The sequence below is a fragment of the Globicephala melas genome, chromosome 14 (genome assembly GCF_963455315.2).
Source record: "Globicephala melas chromosome 14, mGloMel1.2, whole genome shotgun sequence".
In the NCBI taxonomy this organism is placed as follows: Eukaryota; Metazoa; Chordata; class Mammalia; order Artiodactyla; family Delphinidae; genus Globicephala; species Globicephala melas.
Window position 1 is genome coordinate 16362347 of NC_083327.1, and position 17119 is coordinate 16379465.

A 17119-nucleotide genomic window follows, 5' to 3' on the forward strand; every position below is an offset into this window, starting at 1 on the left:
TTGGCTCAGCTGCCAACCAGCTACACAGGGTCACACGAAATACTTCCCTGCTTCTCGCTTTGCTCTGTTACTTTAAAAAGAAAAGAATCAGATGACGTTTTAACAACCCCATCCAACTGTAAAACTGTGACTCTGATGAATGTCCACAGGTAGAGAGTGAGGAAATACTTTAACACAATAAAGGCATAGAAATGTTGAACTTATAAAAAACCAAAAGTAAGAAATAGCCAGTGTAACTGTTTGAAAGACTAGAAGTAATGGAGGCAAACAATAATAACAGGTACTACATGAAGGTGTGCTAATAAGCCACACGTCTACGTGCAAAGGTTGAGTTTCATTAAAAATGAAAGTCATTACGTAGTTAGCATATTAATTATTACCCATGAAGTGTTAGCTTTGTATTACCAGTGAGTACCTGGCAGGCAGCTATTTACAAATATTTCTGTAAACTCACTCACACTCAGTATATTACTTGGTACAATCTGAGACGTAATAGACCCCTAAGCTTGAGTCTATGTGTCTGGCTTCCAAGTCCAATAACGTCACCTTCTAGGCAACATGATTGAGGATTAAGTTCTCAGGTATTTTTTCTGCAGTAGCAATTTCATTAAAATTCTTCACCATATTCAATTCAATTACTATAAACCATGCCAGATGATTTTCAAATAAAGAAAGAAGTACATATATGAACCAGCATTTATTTACAATACGGAATAATACACACAATAAAACAAGAAGATTCAACATACAGAAAAAGGCTTAAAGAGGCAGGGATGCCTGAGTAGGATTTTGAAGGATAAGTAGGAGTTTATTCAACACAAAAATGGAGAAACATCCCGAGCATTCCAAGGCATAGAAGCAAGAAGCAAAATGAAAGATTTGGGAAATTACAATTGGTTAAGTATTTCTGAAACAAAGGGCTAAGAGTGGACAATAGCAAGATGTGAAACAGGGGGGGAGACAACTAGCTCACAAAGGGCTTTCTGTGTCATTCTAATAACGAAGGTCTTTTCTTATGGGCAGTGAAAAGCCTCTGAGAGATTTTGAGCCTTTGAGTGATACTCTCAAGTTGGCCTTTCAGGGAGATGATCCCAGCTGCAGTGTGGAGGGGCGAATATGAGATGGAGAAGTGAGGAGACCAACAGGGAAAGAGATAGGAAGGAACTGAATTAAAGCCATGGCGGAGGAGATGGGACAGAGAGGTTTTAAATTTGGAAATGGTGGGATTTTGGTAACCGAGGAGACATTTCCAACCTGCTGTAGAGCCAGTCACGGAGAAGGACCACAGAAGGACCAACAGGTTTAGGGGTGGAAGGTCCAGTTTGGACCATATCGAGTATGAGATGTTCTGAAGACAAGTGAGCCCACCTCTATATCATCTTTTTCCTCTCTAGCCCCTGCAGATTTGAAAAGCCTATTTTTAGAGAATAAAAAAATCTAAATATCTGGGTTCATTTATTAATTAAATGTCTCTAAGAAAATGAAAGGGATGTTTTCCCCCAGAGTAAAATCAAGCACACATAATGCTCTAAGGAATTACACTGCCGTAATGCTGTAAGAGGTATCACCCAGTCAAAGACCAGTTAACCAAATGCTTTGTCCATAGAAAGGAATTGTACACGTTACACCTGGGTCATCAAAATTTAAAGAATGGTTATGCAAAAGATACCCTTAATAGCAAATCTTCCAGGATTCAGACTCTTGAGTTACCTTAAATATATTCTTACGCAGCTCACTTAAAACAATGCACACATGTGTGGGAATGTTCTTGCTTTTGCTGAATGCCTCCCGCTCTGTGTAATGGTCTGCACTTAGTTGGGATAGAAGAATCCAAGGGGTGACAGCATCTGTAAAAAGACAGGGAACAGTGGGCCAAGTTTGCATTCCTGTTTGGCAACGTAGGGCCAGACTCTTAGGACTGTGGTCAAGACAACACTAAGTTTAACTGATACTTAACATGTTGTAGTTGGGAAGGCCTCGGCGTTGCTCTTGTGTGTGTCAGTAAGCCCTAGGAGAAAAACAGACTGTGCAAATGGCATTTCCAGCAGTCACAGAATGGCAGGCTGACACATTTGGGTAGCAATGGCCAATCCAAAGTTTGCTTGCATAATTAGTATATTTGGTACTACTTGAGAAAGGACATTTTCCATGAAGAACTTGCTTTGAAGGCAGAACTTTCACTGCCAGGTCTCCAGGGAGGGTCATTTTTTCCAGCTCTCACTTTTGCTATCTATGACTCATCTCTCAACATTTAAGGGAAAACATTCTTTTAACAGAGGACCACATGAGGATTCAAGATGGAACTTTCTGAGTGTCTCCAAATATCCCCTCTGATCAGAGCTTCACGTAAGCTTGCTAAAGCTCCTGTGTGATGACCCCAGCTCTGGGCTCCATCCTGGAGACAGGGAGACGAGGTGAGCCATAGGGGCAGCTTGACATGCCTCCACGTGACATGCCCGTGGTCCCTAAGGTCAGACATCCTGTCCTTCTTGAGAGGAAGTAATGATTTACTCTTGAGAGAGGAAGTAGGGATAGAGTTCTGGAAACTGTGGGGTGGGGAGCAGTAAGAGGAAGAAGGGAAGCTTATCCAGATGCTTTAAGAAATTGCTAGAAAATACCAAACAAGCTTCAGCGGCCTTTATAAGCCCCTGCAAAAATAACCCCCGCTCACTTGGCTAATGATGGAAATAAACGTTGTCCCAAAGAACAGGCTCTGATTGGCTCGGCCTCTTGAATTTGAAAGGCACTTGGGGGAAACAAACTGACCCTGTGATGCTACAGCCATAAACTAGGGCATCATCTTTGACTTTTTGTTGCTACTGGTTAATCTTTCCTTCTCGTTTCTTACTGACACCTCAGGATTAAATTGATCAAAGCATGAGGGGAGTGGGATGGGAGTCCAGATAGTGGCAACTAGTTTTTGTCTGGCTTGTTAAATATGACCCACACTTCTAGCCAGTGGACTCTGCTTCACACCCTGAGCAGTACGTTGTCAGGATCTCAGTTCAGTCCTTCTCAGTTGAGAATGATTCCCTTCACCAAGCGCAGGGAGAGAAGTAAGAGCTGTCTCCGGCAGGTGAGCGTGTCAGAAGACTGTTCACAACCCTAGGCACTGACACTGCAGCCTGCCTCCGCCTATGGAGACCTGTCACCAGGGTGCATGCAGCTTTGTAACTGCATAAATTATATAGAAGAAAAATAATGGTTTCTCCTTTGGGGGTGAGGGGCTGCGATCCTCTGATTTTTTTTTTAAACGTTTTACTGTTCTATAAACAGTCTCCTATGGCCCTGGTTTTATTTTAATTACATGTATCCATCTTTATTTTTTTCCTCTCCCAAACCTGGGCAGTAATGCATTGCACATTTAAAAGAAACCACATACAGAGAGAAACCACATTCTTGGAATGAAATACCCTGAAGGAGCAGGTACATGCTTCTTTATGATGCTACTAGTGATGTTGGCAGCTTCCATACACACAGGTTTAGAATTACTCTCAGCAACCGGGGAGCTTCAAGGGGATTTGCAGTAGCCAAAAGAAGGGAGGAGCCCCTGTCCTTCTTCTGTGGGGTCTGATAGGTTTCTGACCTATGACCTGTGAACAAGACAGCCTCCAGAAAAATCTTCTTGGAGTTCTGACTTACTTCCTACCAAAATATAAAAGATTCAAATGTCAAGTTTGTAAGTCCTAAAAAGATGCATTTTCTTATTGGAGGAGATTCCAATTATGGGATGAAAGGCTCTGTCCCCTTGAGTTTGATTTTATGTATAAAAATGTGTAAAATCAAATACATACGAATACATACATACATACATGTACATGTACATATACTTGCTTTTATGCTACTTTTGTATTAAACTTTAAAGTCTTAACTCCTCAAAGGCAACCATAATAACTATTTGATGAACATATTATTATCCAGATAAAAAATACAAATTTGAAATCAGAAGATTCTCTTAGTGTAATTCCTTTGGAATGGACTAGTGAGTGCACAGAAAGGCCTTCAACGATATCGGGGGCAAAATCCTTGGAGAACCACACCCCAGAGGGTTGCAGCTGATAAGTATGGGAAACCCGGAGAAGTAAAACCCTCCAAGGCAAACACAGCACCCATGGCCTAGGTTAGAGTAACCCTTTCTCCTCCCATGTGGCTCTGGAAGCACGTCCGGCTTTGTGTCTGACACTGCTGCACCTCTGGAGAGATGCCATTTCTAAGTGATAGCCACGGCCCTTCCACAGGAGACAGCCTGTGTCTCCCAGACCACCGCAATTATGCCTCTCCTCCCCTGGCCTCTGCCCGCAGCGCGGGTCAGCATGCCGCTACCCACTTAGAGCACTCGCCCGTTTAGAGTCTCAAGGGGATGGTCAATACCACATATGTGAATTTTGGGGAAACGCACCGGAGGGGAAAAACCCAGCATGATTCAGAAATAGCACACCAGTAAAACCCAATGTATAGTCAGGATTTTTCAAGAGTTCTATATACGTCAATGTTCCAGAAAAACAAAACTAACTTTTTAAGTATCAGAATGCTTTTACACAGGATTGATTCGATCAAATAAAACCTAAAGTACTTTATACTCTTCCTTGCCTTCTCCTTTTTTTTGGCCATGCCATTCCATGATCAGGAATTGAACCCAGGCCACAGCAGTGAAAGCCCGGAATCCTAACACTAGGCCACCAGGGGACTCCTGCTTTCTCAATTTTTGAACATAACTTTACCATTGTTAATAAAGTGGCATCATGATTTTCTACCATCGGTTAAAAACATTCCTGATCTGGTGTCACGTGCTTTCTCTTTGGCTCTCCTACCCCTGTCCTCATATACCCTTACACCCCTCACTTTGGGCCTGCAGCCTTTATTTGTGCATGTTTGTTGATTGAGTGAATGACTGACTCTCCCTAGGCCCCGTTTCCACAGGCCAGGCTCTCCCCATCTTTCCTGACCCAGCTGCACTAGGTGGCCCCCTGAATCCCCTTTTCACTTGGCTACTGCAAATGATAGTTCCATAATTGACGTTAATCTTTTAATTTTAATTTTTTTCAGTTTTTGCGGTACACGCGCGAGGGCCTCTCACTGTTGCGGCCTCTCCTGTTGCGGAGCACAGGCTCCGGATGCGCAGGCTCAGCGGCCATGGCTCACGGGCCCAGCCGCTCTGCGGCATGTGGGATCTTGCCGGACCGGGGCACGAACCCGTGTCCCCTGCATCAGCAGGTGGACTCTCAACCACTGCACCACCAGGGAAGCCCCTGACGTTAATCTTTTAAGTTTTCACTTTGACATGTATCACTCATGATTATTTGTACACTTATTTATGTGAATATAAGCTGCTAAGAGCAGTAGCCGTATTTTACACACCTTAGTTTACTGTGGGGTTTTTTGGGTTTTTTTGTTTGTTTGTTTGTTTGTTTGGCTGCACCGTGCAGCATGTGGGATCTTTGTTCTGCCACCAGGGATCGAACCCGGGCCCTTGGCAGTGAGAGTGCAGAGTCCTAACCACTGAAAAATGGTACTGATGAACCTGGTTGCAGGGCAGGAATAAAGAGATAGACATAGAAAATGGACTTGAGGACACAGGGTGGGAGGGCGAAGCTGGGGTGAAGTGAGAGTAGCATCAGCTTGTATGCACCGCCGCATGTAAGATAGTTGGCTGGTGGGAAGCAGCAGCATAGCACAGGGAGATTGGCTCGGTGCTTTGCGGTGACCTAGGGGGTGGGATAGGGAGGGTGGAGGGAGGCTCAAGAGGGAGGGGACATGGGGACACGTGTATGCATATGGCCGATTTGCTTTGTCGTGCAACTGAAACTAACACGGTATTGTGAAGCAATTATACTCCAATAAAGATCTATTAAAAAAAAAAAAACAACACAGTGCCTGACTCAAAGAGATATTTTTACAAAAACACTTTTGAGGCGTTTGTTGAATGAATTTGTAGAAAAGGTCCTGGCTGGCCAAAACTGAAATCCAATACAGCTGGCAGGTGAAGCTAAGTGAACTGTCCCCCACTCCCAGCCCAAATTCCTTTGTCTGTCGTACAATCACGGATCTAGGTAGGGGCTGAGAGTCCCCCTGAAAAGAAAAAAACAAAAAACCAACACTCTATATCATGCCCACAGTTGGAAACCCTGCCTTACTTCTAGTGCGTGAACTAGAACCTAGCTCACAGCAGGTGTTCAATAAATAAACTAAATTCTGTGATCTCTCCAGGCCTATCTTAACTTTTCCTTGGCTTGTCTTCAGAGAACATGTCACCTCATCTTAGAACAGGCTTTAGTCCGCATCCTCAGGAGGAATAAGGATACTGGTGCATGCAAAGATGACCAAGGAGCTGAACCGTGAAGCCTAAGAGAGACTGTGGCCCTTGTGTCACCTCGTTCTCAGCAACAGCTGCTGCATCTTGTTTCCTCAGGCTTCGGCTCAGAGGAGATAATGACACTCGGGGAAGAGGATTCCCAGCTTTGCAGAGACAAGGGCAGCAATGCTGGAGAACCTCAGGCTCCCTCTATGCCTGGAATAGCCGTGGGGGCCGGAAATGATTCCCAGGGATCCTGGACTCTCAGAAGACACCTCTCAGTGTGTCCCAGAAAATATACAGGTGAGATTTTCAAGGGAATGGAGTTCCTGCTTAAAAAGATGGCTGTCGTTAGCTGGTAATAGTTGGTTTTACTGTTTACTGTGACATCGTTTTGCCCAAGGGTGGGTGTGGAACCATTGGGAAATGAATGAATGAATGATCATGCCTAGTAAAATGGAATTCTTAGAAAACAGTGTTTTCCCCTGTAAAATGTCAAATATTCTAGTGGATCCTAATGGAAAAAATATATATTTTTTAAATTTTTATTGGAGTATAGTTGAGTTACAATGTTGTGTTAGTTTCAGGTGTACAACAAAGTGAATCAGTTATACATATAACATAGCCACTCTTTTTTAGATTCTTTTCCCATATTGGTTATTACAGAATATTGAGTAGAGTTCCCTGTGCTATACAGTAGGTCCTTACTAGTTATATATTTTATATGTAGTCGTGTGTATATATTAATCCCAATCTCCTAATTTATCCCTCCCCTCCTTTCCCCTTTGGTAACCATACATTTGTCTTCTACATCTGTGAGTCTGTTTACGTTTTGTAAATAAGTTCATTTGTACCATTTTTATAGATTCCACATATAAGTGATACCATATGGTATTAGTCTTTCTGTGTCTGACTTCACTTAGTGTGATAATCTCTAGGTCCATCCATGTTGCAGCAAATGGCATTATTTCATTCTTTTTATGGCTGAGCAATATTCCATTGTATAGGTATACTATGTCTTCTTTATCCATTCCTCTGCCAATGCACATTTAGGTTGTTTCCATGTCTTGACTATTGTAAATAGTGCTGCAGTGAACATTGGAGTGCATGTATCTTTTTGAACTATGGTTTTCTCCAGATCTGTGCCCAGGAGTGGGATTGCTGGATCATATGGTAGCTCTATATTTAGTTTTTTAAGGAACCTCCATACTGTTCTCCATAGTGGTTGTATCAATTTACATTCCCACCAATATTGTAAGAAGGTTTCCTTTTCTCCACACCCAAAAACTATTTTAAATTAAAGAATGTCAGAACTAATGGGGAGCTTAGCAACTAACCAGTCTGAACCCCTTGCTTTGCTGATGAGAGAACTTTGCAGTCCTATGGCCCAATGTTGTCTGAGATGGGACCAGCAACCAGGCTTGCTGAGGGGTGGTAGCCTTCTCCTTACCAGTAGAGACACTCCCTAAAGAATGATGTGGGAGCTAGTTCTGCTTGGAGCCCAGCTGGAGCCAGGAAGCCCCTCTGTACTGAAGAGAACCGGGCTCTGAGCCCTCGTGTTCAGTGCAAACAAGTCAGGCAGTAACGGCTCCTACCAATGAACAGCCAACTATTTTCCATCCCCATTAAGAGAAAGTTAAACCTATACAGTGTCTCAAAAATTTGATCTTTTCTTTAATAAAAGCCACCGCCAAGAGCATACTCCTTTGAACCATCACTTCTCAAAGCAAAATGACTTTGAATTGCATGGACTTTGAGAGGAATTTATTTCCATGGTTGTTTTTAATTTAGGGAGAAAAAGAAAAGGAAAAGAGAGACAAAAGAAAGTGCATGGGTAGCAACAGAATAAGGATAAGTGTATCTAGACATTTTCATTCAGCAGCTGAAATCCTGCTTAGAAATCCTGCTTACAATGTCTGTTTAGTGGTAGGGCTATTCAGCCTCTCATCCATTCAACAAATATTTATTAAGGGCCAACACCCTGTCAAGAGTCATGCTGGAAATGGAGAAATCACAAGGACCTAATAGATCTAAGTGCAGGGCATCTGGAAGTGGAAAGCACAGAGGACTTCCCTGAGGTGACAGACAATAGTTTACTGCATGCCACCTGGAGGGGGAGGACACGGCAGATGGGAGGCAAGAGAGTAGTGTTCCAGGAACAGAAAGCCACTCGGTGAGCCTGTAGGGCTGAGTGTGGGAAGAGGGTGCAGTGACAAAGCAGGCTGGAGGGAAAGGAAAGGCCATCTTAGGAGTTTAGCTGTATCTCAAAGGTGATGGGAGCTATTGGAAATATCAAGAATGTGTTACATGAGCTGATCCACATTTAGAAAATAGTCAATCCGCAATAGCTCTTAAACATAAGAGATGCCCAGTTAAAACTCAGAGATACTGATTTTCACCTGTCAAATGAGCAAAAAGCAAAGTTTTGAGCACAGTAGAGAATCGGGCATTTTACCCTTATTTCTGGCTAGAGTAATAACGATTCAGCAACATATATTAAAATTACAAACACATCTACCTTGGACCCAGCAATCCCAATTCTCAGAATCTATCCTGCAGTTACTGTCACACCAGTATGGAGTGACATATTCATATTCATTCATTGCAGCATTGTTTGTAAGAGCAAAATATCAAAAACTAGTAAATGTCCATTAAAAGCAGGCTGGCTAAATACATTTTATTAGCTCGATGTGATGGACACCTTGCCCTTTAAAAATAAATAAATAAATAAACTTCCTTATATGGAAAGGTTACCAAGGTACATTGCATATTTTAAAAGGAAGTATAAAACAGTGTGCCTGGCATAGCATCTTTATGTGGAAGGAGATATTAAAAGATATATTAATATGTTTTATTGAACATATATGCTGTATCTCTGGAATAACACATGGTAGATTACTTCCCATGATTGTGTAAAAGGAAACTGGGTAGGTGGAGGTGGGGCTAGGGGGGATCGTTTCCAATGAGTGCCATCTTCCGACTTGGACCAAAGAGTTTCATGGAGTGATGTGGGCAGAACTCAAAGTGTAGTTGAGGATGGGATTCATGAGCAGTGATGGACATGAGACCACTTTCAAGACGTCTGGTTGTGGAAGGGGAGAGCGATAGGGCAGGGTGGGGGTAAAGGAGCAACGTCAGATCAAGAAAAGTCTCTTTTGAACTGGGAAACAGACATGAGCTTGTTTTCAAATACAGCCACAGAGACAAAAGGATGAAAATTTTAAAGACGGAGATATTGACAAAGTGAGACAAGGGTGGAAACGAAAGTATTGCAGATTTCCAAAGAAGACTTAAAACTGTAAGTCCAAGGATTATATCATTTGTTTTTTTCTCTACTTTTCTATCTACCCTCTGTTGCCTTTAGAACAGTTTTTTGAGCGTGAGTCCCCCATTCTCCTTGCTTGGCCCTGCAGTAAACCTTTCTCTGCTCAACAAAACAGAACAAAAGACAAAACAAAACAAAAAACAGTGGTTTGTACCAAGCAGGACTCATTAAATGTTTATTTACCATCTGATGTCACGGTGCCTGAGCTTGTATTGTGAAGGATCTCCCTTCACGGAACATCAGTTGCAAGATCAGAGCGGCACGCACCTACCTTAGAAAGTGTGCGCAGGCATCCTACCAGCACTACGTCCCTCCCTGTCCCTGGAAGAGTAAAGAGTGTGGTCCCCCCCACCACTCCCTGGCCTCCACCATCAGCTCTGCCTAGAGCTCCTGGCTGCAGATGAATCCCACACCAAGGGCTGTGCGTCCAGCGGGTCCAGACCTACGCTCAATGTAAAAGCCAGGACCCACCCCACAAATTCCTTCCTAAGTTTTCAGTGTTTTTTATGTCCCAGCATTCCCACCCCCCTTTCTGGCATTTTCCAAGTGAAAAATTTGACTCACACTCCCCCTAGTGACAGCCCAGGAATTCTTTTCAATGATTAAACCACACCTCCTGGATAGCAAAGAGAAGCAGCCTGCCCTGGATGTGCACCTTTACCTCCCCAACCCCCAGTCCCACCCCCGACACATTTGCTGATGTTGTTTTCTGTGATTAGAAAGAAATAATTGGCCAGCTGAATATCTAGACCTTAGCAGATTAGAGGGAATGAGTTTCAGTCAGTGTCATGAAACATCACCAGATCTTCCTGGTTTTGTGAGTCAAAAATATTAGAAGCAGGAAGACGGCATGTAAAAAGGAGAAAAGAGGAACATAGAACATGCCACATGTGTCCAGGGCTGCACTGGTGATCCCGAAGCCAAAGCAGGATGACCACTGCCACACAGGCTCAATTTAAGAAGACAGAAACTCAAAAGGTTAATGCACTGAGGACATGTTAACCTGTGGGAGAGATGGCTTTAGGGGACAGTGAAAGCAGTGGTTAAATATTTGCTGGGCTAACCAGTGGAATATTAAACTTCCTTGTTCAGAACAACTCCCCATAAGTGGTTCTGAACCATTTGAGGGTCAGTTTGAGAACCAATGAATCTACACACTTTCTCTCCAGAATAATATATTTTCACATTTCAGAGTTATAGAAAAAAAAAATTCATGGTTAATAAATGTAGAAACAGATGTTCAACCCCACTTAAAAACTCAGGCCGAAGTAACAGGGATATACTATTTTTTATCTGTCAATTTGGAAAAGATCAAACAATTTCTCGATGCTAAGTAGTATAGTCAAAGGCATGAGGAAACAGGCACCCTTGCACTATTGATGCAGTATTAGCTGGTGCCATCTTTTGTGGAAGAGGCTCCATATGTTAAGCAACTCCCCAGACCACAGCTTCGCTCCCCATCTCCAGGCCTATGAGTCTTCAGTGTATATCGCCCACCCAGTTCAGACCTCTCTTTGAGTTTTAAACATGAGTAATCGACTGTCTTCACTTGACTGTCTCAAAGGTTCTGCAAATCGAACATGTGCAAGACAGAACTCAAAACCCCCCATAAACATGGCCCCCTGATAGTGTTCCCTGCAGTGTATAGCACCCCCATTCATCTAGTTGTATTAGTCAGAAATCCCAGAGGCACCTGTGACATTTCCCTCTAAGTGCTTCTCCCCACTTCCATGTCGCCACACCAGTTTATGTCATCATCCTGTCTCACCTGGATGACTGTAATAATCTCCTAACTTGAGTCCTAACAGCCGCTCTGTTCCACTGATGAGTTATCCTCATTGCAGTCAGAGTAACCCTTTCAAAACTTAAGTCGAATCATGCCAAGCCCCCTGTTTAAAGTCCTGCAAATGATTTTAAGATAAAGACAAAAATCTTAAATGCAGCCTACCCCACTCTCTCCTTCGTTCTCACATGCCACCCTTCTTTCTCTTTCTTTAGAGCCACTTTTCTCTCCTACCACAGGGATGGATATATACATATATATTTCTTCTTTATCAAATTATCTTCTCCCTCTCTTCACCTAGTTTAGTGCCACTCAGGACATAATCACAAGTCCCTAAGGAAGGCATTCCTGTCACCCCAGTTCAGCTCAGTTTTCTTTTGTTATTTTGTATGTGAAATCATAGAACCATGTCTTTTTTCTTTCTGGATTATAGCAATTTGTAATTATGCCCTAATCTATGTGATTGTTTTAGTTCTATCTTTTCCTGCTACTAGACTATAATCTTCATGACAGCAGAGACCTTGTCTTTCCCAAAGTGTACTGGTGTATCTTAAATAGCAAGAGGTAGGCACTGTGTGTGTGTGTGTGTGTGTGTGTGTGTGTATGTTAGAAAATGCGAGGAAGAAAATACACAAAAATTTTAACAGTGGTTATTTATAGGTAATGACTTATGCATGACTTTTATCCTTCCTTTATTTTCCTGTATTTTATATATTTTATATACTAGGTATGCATTTATTTATAACCAGATAAAAATCAATGTGTTATATTATGAAAACCTAATCAACTGAATTTCAGGGGAAATGCCTGTCAGCCACCTATGTTAAATACGTGTGGACCATAAAGGCTTATCAGGAAAGGTAAGGAAACTAACAGCATTAAAATGAGAGGCTAAAATGAAATTATAAAGTAACTAACCATGGGGTAAACAACAGAAGAGGTCTTTTCAAAAATCTGAATTAGTATCTTCAGAGACATTTGGGAATGTTATTTTTATCATAACAAACTACTATGTAAAATAGAGCAATTAGAGAACAAGAAAGAGATTTATGTTATTAAAAATATATTTTCAAAAAGGCAGTGAAAGAACTGCATAATAAAATACACACAGCTGAAGTCAGTGAGCTGAAAGATAAATCAAGGCAATCTCCCAAAAGGGAGGAAATTTAAAGCAATGGAAAATATGAGAGAGAAGTTAAAAGACATGGCATATGACCAAAAGGTGTCTGAGAAAGAGATTACAGGGACTATGTAGAAGGAGGGGAAAAAAGAAAGAAAAGAAATGGTAGAAGAAAATTTCTCTGCACTAGAGACAAAAACAGATCATCAAATATGAAAGAGCCACCAACAACCAAGTGGAGGAGAAGGGATTTCAAGAGATAAACCTAGATACATACTCTTAAAAAAATCAATTAATCAAAGATATAAAGAAAAACAGCTTCTAGTTGGGAATACAAATTATCTCAAAAAATAAGAATTTTCTGCAGCAATAAATAGAAAAGACAAAAATCCTTTCCCATGTGGAGCCCACATTCTAGTAAGAGGGAAACAGATAAGGAACAAGGTAAATAAGTGAAATATTTAGACTGTTAGATAGCTATCCAGCAAGGATAGGGAATATTGCAGGGTTGCAACTTTAAGTAGTTTTATCAGGGCAGCCTCACTGTGAAAGCAACATCTCTGTCAAGACCTGGAAGAGGTAAGGGATTAGCCATTCAGATGTCTGGGGTAGAGCACTGGGGGGTGGGGGAGGGCGGTGCTCATCATGTGCAAAGGCCCTGAGGCAAGAGCATGCTCATTGTGCTCTAGGACCACCAAGGAGGCCATTGTGGCTGGAGTAGAGTAAACAAGGAGAAGAGGTAATAGGAGACAAATTACATGGGACCTATGAGGCCATTGGTAAACATCAGTTTTTACTGAGTAAAATAGGAAGTTACTGAAGAGTTTCAGGCAGAGGGGGTGACATGATCTATCACTTGAGCTGATGTACTGGAAATAAACTGAAGGGGGTGAAGGGAAGATTCAGGGAAACAAGAGATGTATGAGAGAGGGTCAGACCAGGGTGGTAGCAGAGGAGGGGGTGGAAAGGGTTCATGTTCTAGGTAGATTGTGGAGGTAAAGCTAACAGGACTCAAGTGTGACTCCAACATTTTTGACCTGAGAAACTAGCAGATAGAACTGCCATTGCCTCAGATGAAGAAGGCTGAAAGAAACAGACATGGAGGAGAAGACCAAGATTTCAGTTTTGAACATGTTGGGTTTGAAATTAGATATACATGTGGAGTTATAGAGAAGGAAGTTGGATAAACAAGTCTAGCTTCAGGAGAGGATACAAGAGAGAGAAAGAGAGCTATTTTTATATAATACATATATACGTATACAAACATACACATACATACATATGAATCATCAAGGTAGAAATGTTATTTAAAAACATGAGGCTGGATAAAGTTCCAAAGTGAGTAGAGATGGACAAAGGGAAGAGATCTAAGAACTGGGTTCTGGGATGTACTAACATTTAGAGGTCAGAGAGATGAGAAGAAAGGAGCAAACAAATCTGAGAAGTAGCAACCACAGAAATAGGCAGAAATTCAAGGGAGTATCATGTCATGGAAGCCAAAAAAGAGAACATGTTTCAGGGAAGAAACAGTGATCAAAACTGCTGACAGGACAAATAAGTTGACCACTGGATTTGGCAACATGAATGTAATTAGTGATCTAGATAAGAGTGGTTCTGTGGAAACTTGGGAAGATATTGGCGGCAGTGAGTATTAGTCAATCTTTAGAGTTTTCTTACTAGACAAGCAAGGAAGACATAAAGGGTAGCTGGAGGAGAAAGTGAGGTTAGGAAAGAATTTTTTGTTGTTATGAAATATAACATCCTCTTTGAAGGCTCATGGGAAGATCCAGTAGAGAGGGGGAAATTTTTTTTATTAATTTTTATTGGAGTATAGTTGCTTTACAACGTTGTGTTGATTTCTGCTGTACAGCAAAGTGAATTAGCTATACGTATACATATATCTCAAGAGGGGGAAATTAAATTGATGAAGTAGGAATGAAAAGGGGAATTGCTGGAGCAGTGTGCTTGCATATGCAAAAGGGGATGGGATTGGAGGCAGAATGAGAGGAGCTGGGCTTGGCTCGGAGCAGGGAGAATTCAGATGAGACGTATAAAAGGAGCAAAGGTTACTTATGTGGATGGAGATGCGGGCAGTGAATAGATGCAGTGATGGGAGCTTGTGGAAGTCTTCAGGCTGTGATTGTCTCAGAACCATCTACTTGAGAATGAGGATAGAAGTAAGGAAAAGAGGAAAGAGTCGCATGTATGTATGACTAAGGAAAGACCAAAGCTAGAAAGAAAACCAATTTAACCTTGGTGCTTAAAATAATCTCCTTTAAGGAACTCAATTGGGAAGGTGTTTGTTTGTTTAAAAACTTGCATCTCCTTTTCTGTGGGTTTAATCACACTACATGCTTCCAAAGTGACACATTACATATACGGTGATATAGTGATATATATAGTAATATATATATATATATATATACACACACACACACAAATACATATATATAATTTAATATATATTAAATGTTATTTGCCAGTTTCAACATTTAGAAACCATATATAGAAAATGAAAGACAATATAATTACAGAATATAATGGAAATATTATAACCCTTGACAGTGTAAAAACAGTATAATAAATAGAATCAGGACCAAGGGCATGAGGTGGAAATGGAAGTGTGCTAAAACTCTCCTCTGTGTGCAGTTAATAGGTGCTCTGTAGAATTTATATATTGAAATACAGCCCTAAAGACAAGTACCAGAAAAAAACTGCAAATAATAATATAACTAACACATTTAGAAAACAGAAGGAAAGATAGACGGGTTAAAGGTCTTTTAATTTCTCATAAATCACTGGGTTAATAGATATAATCTAAAGTTGATAAACCAAGAAATTAAAGTGTAATTTTAAACTAGAACAGTCAATTCCAAAAGAAGTAAAGAGCAATGTGACTACTTCTGGGGCACAGGATTAACTGGAGAGGAGGTGACGCGGGCAAGTTCTTTATATGGTTCAGGATCATTTGACTTACCTGTGCATGTCTATACATGTATTATTTTCAAAATGTTAAAAAAAATTTAATTTAAGAAGCTATGAATACTATTTTTGAATCAAGTTTTACCTCCAAAAGATTATATAATTAAGCACTTGGTGAAGTCTAGCTCCTTTCAGAATAACTTAACAGGTGCTCACGTTAACGTGCTAGCTTTCATCAAAGGCTGCTTTGAGTAACAACCATTTAAAAAAAAAAGTCCTTGTTTACTCTAGAACCTTTGTTGAGGACATAGATTATTATAAGACTCAGCATTACCGGAGCCTGTGCTCCGCAATGGGAGAGGCCACAACAGTGAGAGGCCCGCGTACCACAAAAAAAAAAAAAAAAGACTCAGCATTACTGAGTCTTATATAGAGTCACTATATTACTGAGTCACTATGTAACGTCCTTGAGTGAGTCTCTTTTAATCTCTGTGTGAAACAAAGCTTTGCCTCTGCTGAAGAACTGTTTTGTTTCCTCTTCTCTAAGAGAACCGTTAATTGGTTACATTCACCTTTTTGACCAAGGGTTGAACTTGAAGCCCTATCCTAGCAATTCTGTTACTCTGTAAGGGTGGCATATTTGTATTTTCCTTCCTCTTGGTCTTGGGTTTCTATTTCTGTTTTTATATGATCATTGAATTTTATGTATGTGTGATATAAGCTGTGATGTAAAATCATTTGTAAATTGAGATGGGGCATAAATAAGTAAATCAAGTTGGTTACGTAGCAAAATATACTACTTATGACAATTTATAAAATGTATAATCCTTCTACTTTCCCAAGCTGTCAAGTCTTACTCAAGATCTCCTTTTCCTATCACCTTAGGGGTTCTATCCGCCAAGTTGAGATGCATACCAGAATGTCCTCAAAGTTTCTCAAATAAACTGGGCAAAAGTTTCAAGGAGACATGCAAAAGGAAAATTTGAATACAATAAATGTAAATACCAAGTGTAAAGGAACATTTCCCAATAGTTAAAGGAGTCTGAAAATGGGAACGGGCTGCCCTAAACCCAGAAGTTGGTCCTCTCGTGGGACTCTAGACAGCTCTCTGATGGAGACAAGGGAGAACGTGCTCAGGTTCCCTCACCAGCAACACTGTCCAGTATCCTTGCCTCTGACAGTCTCAGTGTCAGAAAATGTCACTGGATAATATTGCAGATGCTCAAGGTGGGAGACTTGATGCCTAAGCCTCTCCGTCACCCCTTCCTGATCCCCAAGTTGAAGGCATGCATCCATCTCATTGCCTGTTAGCTCTGTCAGTCTTCAGCTGTCATGGAGGAAAGTCAGCTCCACCTAGAGCCTTGGTCTCTCAGGTGACAGTTTCTTTTTGGCCTTCACTTGTTACATGGATTAGTAAGATGTCTGCAAAGGACAAAGCGTGCTAAACCAGCAGCACTATGTGTAAAGAAATCTTAGGAAGCTACACAGAAAGTATGTACAACCTTAAAATTGGCACATGGTCCTCCATGAGCTCACCTCAATGTCCGATTCAGCTGCAGATCACGGACTTAATACGAATTCCAGCTGTTCTGCAAGCAAGCCCTGACAATCATCTAAGACTTAGACTGCTGGAAAAATTTATAATCTTCTATCTTCATAAATTTCTGAATCATACAC